An 8597-nucleotide genomic window follows, 5' to 3' on the forward strand; every position below is an offset into this window, starting at 1 on the left:
TTTCCGTAGTCCTACGCCGTGCTGTAGCCATGAGCCAGGGAGCCCCAAGCAAGGCACCAAGTGCTCCCTCGGCCTCAGGACCCAGCGTGCCTCCTCCCACAGCAGAGCCTGCAGACTCTGCATCCTCAGTGCCTGTGACAAAGGTCTGCGTGAAAACAGCCCAGAAGCACCAGCCGCAGCCAGTGATCGGGGGGGATGCAGAAGCCCCTCACAAATGATGGTGACAAGCAGGCCCCCACAAAGTGAGAGGCCACGGCACATAGCATGGAACCCCCAGAACTTGGAGAAAAGTGGCGCTGCTCTCTCCAGAGAGCAGGCTTCTTTCAGCAGGAAGGCAAAGAAAGGCCTCTTGCATCTAGATGCCGCCCACCATCGCTGGCAGCCGTGCTGGGGACAGCCCAAGGCCTCAGCCAGCTTGTGGCACGGGCGGAAAGCAGAACTGCAAAATGGCCGCCAGGCCTGCCAGAGGGTGGGGCTGGAGCCGCCCTATCAGGGAGCAGCTTTTCTCTCTCTCTCCCTGCACTCAGGGAGCTTCCTTCCTGTAGGGCCACAACTGAGCTGAGCAACCCAGGACTGAGAATAAAATTCTCTCGTTTCTGTCCCATACAAGCCTCGAGTACATCCCACAAAGTGTGTGCGGTGATCCATTAGGGTGTGGGAAGAAAATTCTAGAATTGCCAGTTATTTCTTTATTACATCATGAAAAGAAATAAGAAAGAAGCAATGTACAGTCTACAGAAGAGCTGGGATGGGATGGGATGGGATGGGATGGGATGAAGAGGAAGATGTTGTCATCCTCAGCTCCTGGATCAAGCCCAGGTTCCCCAGCCTCTGCGAGGAACCACCAGTCTTTCCCCACAAATAGGGCAGCTCATCCAGCAGCGTGGGCAGGGAGGCCTGAGTGGCACCATCAACAGCATCTTGCTGCTTCTTCTCTGACATGTCCGCATTCTTGATGCCTGCCTTTCAGATAGTCATGGTTGCCTCTGGGACTCCGCTCGCGCCGCCACTCCTCCGCTTTTGGGGGATTTGCTTCCAGGGCCTGGGAAAGTTGGGGATGCAGTACCTCTGGGTTAGGTTTTCGGCTCTGGGTTTGCCTTGTCCCCCGCAGGGGCAGGCGTCTGCCCCTGAGCTCACAGCCCAGGAGCGGCTGCTGCACTCGCGGCTGCCCCTGCCCGGGGTCCTGCCACTGCTTCTGGAACCTTCCTGCAGCCTCTGGCAGCTGGCGCCTGCTTGGCAGCCTGGGATCTGCGGGCCATGCTCGCCCGTGGAAATGAAAATTTTTATAAAGGAAAAGAAATTTGTTAAACAGGTCCTAACCCTCGTGAACCCATGTTGGCTGGCAGAAATGACTTCACTGTCCCCCAGGTGCTCTTCAATAACTTCAAGGATAATCTTGTCCATAATTTTAGCAGGCACTGACCTGAGACTGAGGAGCCTCTAATTACCGGGGTATTCTTTTGTGCCCTTCTGGAAAATTGGTACAACATTTGCCAGCTGCCACTCTACTGGGACCTCTCCAGATTGCCAAGACCATTGAAAAATAACTGAGAGAGGTCCCGCGATGATGTCAGCCAGCTCTCCAAGCACTCTGGGATGAATCCCATCCGGATGCATGGACTTGTGTGGATCCAAATCTTTTAATTTCAACATTTTAAATCGGGGCTTGGCGTTTGGGCCCCTCGCTACAAGAAGAACATGGAGGTGCTTGAGCGGGTCCAGAGAAGGGCAATGAAGCTGATGAGGGGCCTGGAGAACAAGTCCTACGAGGAGCGGCTGAGGGAGCTGGGCTTGTTCAGCCTGGAGAAAAGGAGGCTCAGGGGCGACCTTATCGCTCTCTACAGGTACCTCAAAGGAGGCTGTAGCGAGCTGGGGGTTGGTCTGTTCTCCCACGTGCCTGGGGACAGGACGAGGGGGAATGTGCTAAAGTTGCACCAGGGGAGTTTTAGGTTGGATCTTAGGAAGAACTTCTTTATCGAAAGGGTTGTTAGACATTGGAACAGGCTGCCCAGGGAAGTGGTGGAGTCACCATCCCTGGAAGTCTTTAAAAGACGTTTAGATGTAGAGCTTAGGGATATGGTTTAGTGGGGACTGTTAGCATTAGGTCAGAGGTTGGACTCGATGATCTTGAGGTCTCTTCCAACCTAGAAATTTTGTGATTCTGTGATTCTGTTTATTTTCCAAATCCAATTTCCAAGAGGCATCAGCAGAAAAAGAAAGTGTTCGGGCTTTGTGACAGCATAGCCATGTTTCTTAGTGTATCCAGCAATACAAGAAAATAAAAAGAGGAGATGTTTGGAACAGGAAGAACAAAACACCGTCGGTACTCACATAACACAAGCTGAAATGAGGCAACACTGTAGATGGCTAGAGAACTCTGAAAGACCAAACTCCTCCAACAGCTCTACTAGCAAAGATGAAACCTTTAAGAAAAATAAATAAATAAATACAAGGAAGACTTTTATTATTATTATTATTATTATTTTTGTATTTTTCCTTTTTATATCCACAATGTAACACCTTCTGCTATAGCAAAATCCCTGCCATTGCCCTTGAAGACCAAGGTTTGTTTCCTCAGGAAGGCTGAAGTAACCAGCCATAGGAGCCAGCAAAGTCCTGTAACCAGATGCAAGTGTCAGTAGGAGTCCATGGTTCTAACCAGACTCAAAAAGAATAGCAACTTGGCTGAGCTTGAAGTAGGTGAAGTGCGTGCTCTCAGGAGTCACGTAGCTGCCGCAGTTCCTTCCTCTGATGCAGTGCCAAGTGGGATTCTATTTCTTGTCAAATTCCTTCCCGATGTGCGCAGCAATGCCTGCCCTTCTCGATGTGCTTCACCAAGGTCTGAGTGGCGCAATCAACAGCATCTTGCTGCTCCTCCTCTGACATGTCTGCATTCTTGATGATTGCCTTTCAGACAGTGGCGGTTGCCTCCGGGGCTCCGCTCGTGACGCCACTGCTCCGCTTTTGGGGGATTTGCTTCCAGGGCCTGGGAAAGTTGGGGATGCAATCTCCCACCACATGCACGGGCACTTTGCAGCGAACAGGGAACACAGCCAATACCAGCAGCCCTGGGGGACGTGGCACACACAGGGTGCACAGTGACACCAACAAGAGCAGTGGAGGTCCAGACAGTCATGGAGAGCAGGTGGACCACTGCTTTGCCAGGATCCCCAGGAACGTGAAGGAACAACGGCTGGCGGCAGAGCCCCTGCCCCAGCCAGCCCAGGCAGGGGCACCAAATGCTCCCTCGGCCACAGGGCCCAGGGTGCCTCCTCCCACAGCAGAGCCTGCAGACTCTGCATCCTCAGCCTCTGCCTTGGCTGGAGGCCCTGTGGGGGAGGCCAGCGAAGCCCCTCTCACTGCAGCAGCAGCAGAGGAAGAACGAAAAGAAGTGGCTTCTCCTTTGGCTGGAGGCCCTGTGCGCGAAGTCAGCAAAGACCCTCTCGGTCCAGGAGCAGTGCCGCAAGAAGGAGCAGTGGCTTCTCCCTGGGCTGGACGACCTGGGGCGGAAGCCAGTGAAGCCCCTCATGGTCCAGCAGCAGCACCAGAGGAAGAAGAAGTGGCTTCTCCTTTGACTGCGGAGCCGCTCAGGGAGGACAGCACAGATCTTCTCAGCCCAGCAGCAGCTGCGGAAACAGGAGCAGTGGCTTCTCCCTTGGTTCCTGGGCACCAGGTTAGCACAGCGTGCGTGGTGGGCACGAGGCCCTCAGGGAGCTCTGCAGCACCCACAGAAGCATCACAGGGAGGCACAGGACAGCGCCCCAGTGTGAGAAAAGTCTCAATATTGTTTTCAGTCAGGGTCTTCTGTGAAGCTATTTTATTCACGGTTGCAATGGCGGGCCTCCTGCGAGCAGGAGCGCACACGAAGAGTATGCCATAACCTTTTCTTCCCTATTACCCGACACCTGACTCATGGTGACGCTGTTTCCTCATGGGCTGTGTGCTACGGGTTTACAAACTCCTTGACGCCTTTCAATAGCACATACATGTATGTACAATTTTATCTCACCAACCTTTAATTTCTCCTTTTCCTTTTCTTCCTTTCTCGTGACTAGAGGGCCCGTGATTTTTCTTTTTCTACTAATTTTGCGCAGCTCATGCTGGTTGTCTTAGCTATCCTCCTTATTCTGGGACAGCGGGACCTTCCCTTTATCTGCTTAATGTCCTCCCCACTGCTTTGCTACTGCCATGCCTGCACAATCCCTTTTGAATATGCAAGGTTAGCAGAGTTTTCCACTGCAAAAACACCAGCCACTACAAAAACACAGCTTTGTTTCTCACAATGCCCCCCTCTTCTTTTCTCACTCCTATTGCTGTTTCTGCACTTCTACACGTCCTCCGTTCTTGAGGTTTTCCAACATTAGGGCCCAATGGTTTTCTTCCAAAGTCAGGGGGATGCCAGATATGCAATGCCTTTATCATTGTAACACCAACAAACAGCTGTTTGAGCCAATTCCAGTCAGGTAACCGCAAAGTCAGTTTCTCCCAAATGTTTCTAAATCCCCTGGAAGCGTCATCTTGAGCCACTCTGAGTAGGATTGCTTTCTTTCCCAAAGATTTTGGAGATCAGTCACGTTCGCCCCTTTTGATCTACATACATAGAGCAACTAGCCCGGGCTGCCCACTCGCTCTCAGCAGAGCAGCTCTGTCAGGAGGCAGCAGCTCCCCTGGGTGCCCGTTGGACTTCTTGGTCAGAGGACCTGGAGCATAGCATGGAGCAGCGGAATAAGGATCACTCCCAGCCCGCTGAAGGACAGGAGCAGCGCTAGGTGAGGCTCAGGGAGCGAGACAGGGACAGCAGTGATACGGGATGGCACCGAGAGCACCAGGATGAGGAGAACAGTGCTGGAGCAAGCCGGCCAGCTGGCCCTGAGCCCCTCGGACCTGGACACAGTTGTTCCCAAAGCTGGGGTTTCTCCATGAAGAGCCCACCCCCAGGACAGCCAAAGCCCACGTGGCCCTGGCAGTTCTGTGCCCAGAGGCACAAAGAGCAGCGTGGCCTAATTCAACCTGGCTGTGCGCAGCCAGGAGCTGCCTCCACCGTCCCTCCATGCGGACAGGCTGCCGGTGCGGTCGTGCCCAGAGAGCGTGCGTCACACTGGCAGCTGCCACACGGAGTCGGGAGCCCCAGGAGGGTTCGGTCGAACATCTTTGGCAGCCCTGGCACCCTCCGACGAGCAGACGGCACTTGCAGGAGGAGACAGGCAGGGCATTACCCTGGCAAGCTGAGCCCTGCTCATCGTGGTCAGCTGCCAGGGTGTGCTGGGGGCCGCTGCAGGGCAGCTCACAGCAGCACTTCTAGGGGGGACGTGGAGGGAAATGGCAGAAATGGCCCAAGTAATTTGGCCTTTCTCCTCGCCTTCTCTTCCAGATGGAGAAGAAGCCGCAAGACATGAAGACACTGCCTCACCGTGGGGTGCAGCAGGCAGAGAGAATGCAGCTGCCAGCCGTGCCGCCTTTGCCAAGGCAGACAGTGACTCAGGCAGCAGCACACAAAGAAGTGCCTAAAGCACAGACATCATCATCTGAAAGGGCCACTTGCAAGCTGCCCCCTCTGCAAGCAGCAGCCTCTGCATCTTCAGGGGGAGGAAGGGCAAAGGCATCAGGCAAAGAGGCCCGCAGCCACCAAGAGCTTTTGCCACCTCTTCCCTGCATCTCTGGCAACAGGGACAGGGCAGTGAGGGCAGAGAGGCGGGAACGTGGCACACACAGCCCGGTGGCCCCTGACGACGACGTGGGCAATACAGTACGGTCCTTCGACTCCACTGTCAAAACAAACGCTCTACCCTGCTACGAGGGAGCCAGCAGCAAGGCAAGGCTTTCTCCCTCAAGCAGAGGTCCCAGGACCAAAGGCCCCAGAACACCACCTCTCGCAATAGCAGAGGCCCAAAACTGGAAGAGCCGGCACTTGTCCAAAAGCAGCCTTGCATCCCCAGCTGAAGAAATGGAAGACCCAGTAAAGGCCTTCGTTTCCACTACCATTAGAAATGCCCTAGCCTGGAACCAGGGAGCCATGAGGGAGGCAAGGCTTTCTCCCGCGGGCAGACCTCCAAGGAGCAAAGGACACAGAACATCACCTCAGCCCGCAACAGGGCCCCAGAATTTAAAGAAGAGCCGGCACCCTGCCCCACACAGCCCTGCAGACTCTTGCACGGCACTGCAGGACACAGCACAGTCCCGCGTGTCTGAAGTGCTGGCAAAAACGCCAAAAAGCTGGGAACACGGCCAACGACCAGCAGCACTGCGGGACCTGGCACACACGGGGTGCAAAGTGACAGCAGCAAGAGCAGTTGAGGTGCAGACAGACATGGAGAGAAGGTGAATCACTGCTCTGCCAGGGCCTGATTCCCGGGTATGTGCAGGTAAAACGGCTGCCCGGAAAGACCCTGCACCAGCTAGCCCAGGCCAGGGTGAGAAGCAAAACCAACAGAGAGAGAAAAACGTCAAACCCAGGCAGGGGACAGGCAAGGATATGCGAAGCCTGGGCCGCAGCACGAAAGAAAGCAGTCCTGTGGGATGGGATGAAGATGAGGAGATCGTCATCCTCAACTCCTGCATCAACCCCAGGTTCCCCAGCCTCTGCACAGACCCACAGGACGTTCCCCAGAAAGAGGGCAGCTCAGCCAGCAGTGTGGACAGGGAGGCTGCAGCACAAGAAGCAGAACACCCAACAAGCGCCTCTCCTGGCTCACTGCAAACCACGGACACTGCCCCATCAGCTGCTCCCCCGGAAGAAATTCCTGGGGAAGAGAGGCACAGCACGCCTCTCACCGCAACAGCACCGGCACAGAGCAGGCCAGCAAGTCCTCCAGCAGCCCCTGCTCTGGAAGATGAGGGACACAGAACGCCTCCCCTGACACGTGGGGCTCCACAAGGCCATCAGCCTGTCCCAGCCCCAGTGAGCACAGCTCTGTGGTGATGGTAGAGGCAGGGACGTGCCCGACATGCCTCCAATGCCTGTGATGAAGATCTGCTTGAAACAGTCAAGACTGTTGTTTCCGTAGTCCTACGCCGTGCTGTAGCCATGAGCCAGGGAGCCCCAAGCAAGGCACCAAGTGCTCCCTCGGCCTCAGGACCCAGCGTGCCTCCTCCCACAGCAGAGCCTGCAGACTCTGCATCCTCAGTGCCTGTGACAAAGGTCTGCGTGAAAACAGCCCAGAAGCACCAGCCACAACCAGTGATCGGGGGGGATGCAGAAGCCCCTCACAAATGATGGTGACAAGCAGGCCCCCACAAAGTGAGAGGCCACGGCACATAGCATGGAACCCCCAGAACTTGGAGAAAAGTGGCGCTGCTCTCTCCAGAGAGCAGGCTTCTTTCAGCAGGAAGGCAAAGAAAGGCCTCTTGCATCTAGATGCCGCCCACCATCGCTGGCAGCCGTGCTGGGGACAGCCCAAGGCCTCAGCCAGCTTGTGGCACGGGCGGAAAGCAGAACTGCAAAATGGCCGCCAGGCCTGCCAGAGGGTGGGGCTGGAGCCGCCCTGTCAGGGAGCAGCTTTTCTCTCTCTCTCCCTGCACTCAGGGAGCACTTTCCTGTAGATCCCCTTTCCTGTAGGGCCACAGCTGAGCCGAGCATGCCAGCATTGAGAAGGAAACTCTCTCCTTTCCGTCCCATACAAACCTCGAGAGTGCCCCAGGGGGTGTGCAAGGTGATCCATTAGGGTGTGGGAAGGAAATGCTAGAACTGCCATTTGGTTATTCATGAAATCTTGAAAGGGAATAAGGAAGAAGGAATGCTTCACGAGTGTTTAATATAGAGCTTGTGCCTGGCACCCTCCCTCAGTGTCTCCATGTGTCAGATGGCCACGTCACACGTGGTCTTTGAGGTGTCCTGAGGGATGAGCGTGTGCCCCACAACACGGAGGGCTTCTCCGTGGCACCCTCACTCGTTCACAAGCTTTCAGCATTATGTGACGTAGCAGATTACATGGGCCGGGTTCAGTAGACTTCAGGATGATGTGCTTAAAAGGGATTTGAGGAAATCAGTTCAAAGGATGCCTATAGATTGGGATCTCTAAGGCCAAGGGCAGCAATTCAGCAAGAGGTATTCCACCCAAGTGGAATTGACAGCAACTTGCATCAAGGCTGCCTGATGAGAGATCAAAGTCCCCGAAAGTTTTAGGAGGAGAGAATGAAAACTGTGAGAGCATGTGAGAGAAAGAGAGCTCTTCACTTTCTTGTATGAGTGATGTGACAAAAAAAATTCAACTTGTCCTTCAGTTTTGTGAAGCTGTGCAGATTTAAAGTCCCTGGGATAGGCTTTGGCCCTGCTGGCTTTCCTTCCTTTCTCCCAAGTTTCAAACTCTCTCTCTCTCTGCTTTTTGGCTATGTGCAGACCCGAGAGGTCATGGAAAAGCCGTTTTCCAAAAAGAGGCTCTTAACTTCAAAGCTCCCTTGGCAGCAGTACCAGCAGGGAAGGAAGACTTGTTGCTAATTCTGGGCTGAGTGAGGGCAGGTGCTTGATGCCTTTTTTTTTTTTTTTTTTTTTCCTGGGACCAAAGGGAAGGTTGCAGTGAGCCGTTACCTTGAAGTTCCACCCTGGAAGGATCAAGAGCTCCCAGCTCTTCCCAGCTCTCCAGGCACAGGCAGGTGCTGAT

The 8597-nt window shown here is 54.6% G+C and overlaps 1 pseudogene across 1 annotated transcript; it reads right to left on the bottom strand.

The window, feature by feature from the left end:
* Positions 1 to 2654: 2654 nt before the first annotated feature.
* Positions 2655 to 3914, bottom strand: LOC311221880 (dynein light chain 1, cytoplasmic-like; annotated as a pseudogene). The gene is made up of 3 exons: positions 3899 to 3914; positions 3016 to 3068; positions 2655 to 2907 (listed from the first exon to the last, which is right to left on the bottom strand). The product of its transcript is annotated as a dynein light chain 1, cytoplasmic-like (transcript).
* Between the last annotated feature and the right edge of the window lie 4683 nt (positions 3915 to 8597).

The sequence above is a fragment of the Netta rufina genome (assembly GCF_964035555.1).
Source record: "Netta rufina genome assembly, chromosome: 1".
In the NCBI taxonomy this organism is placed as follows: Eukaryota; Metazoa; Chordata; class Aves; order Anseriformes; family Anatidae; genus Netta; species Netta rufina.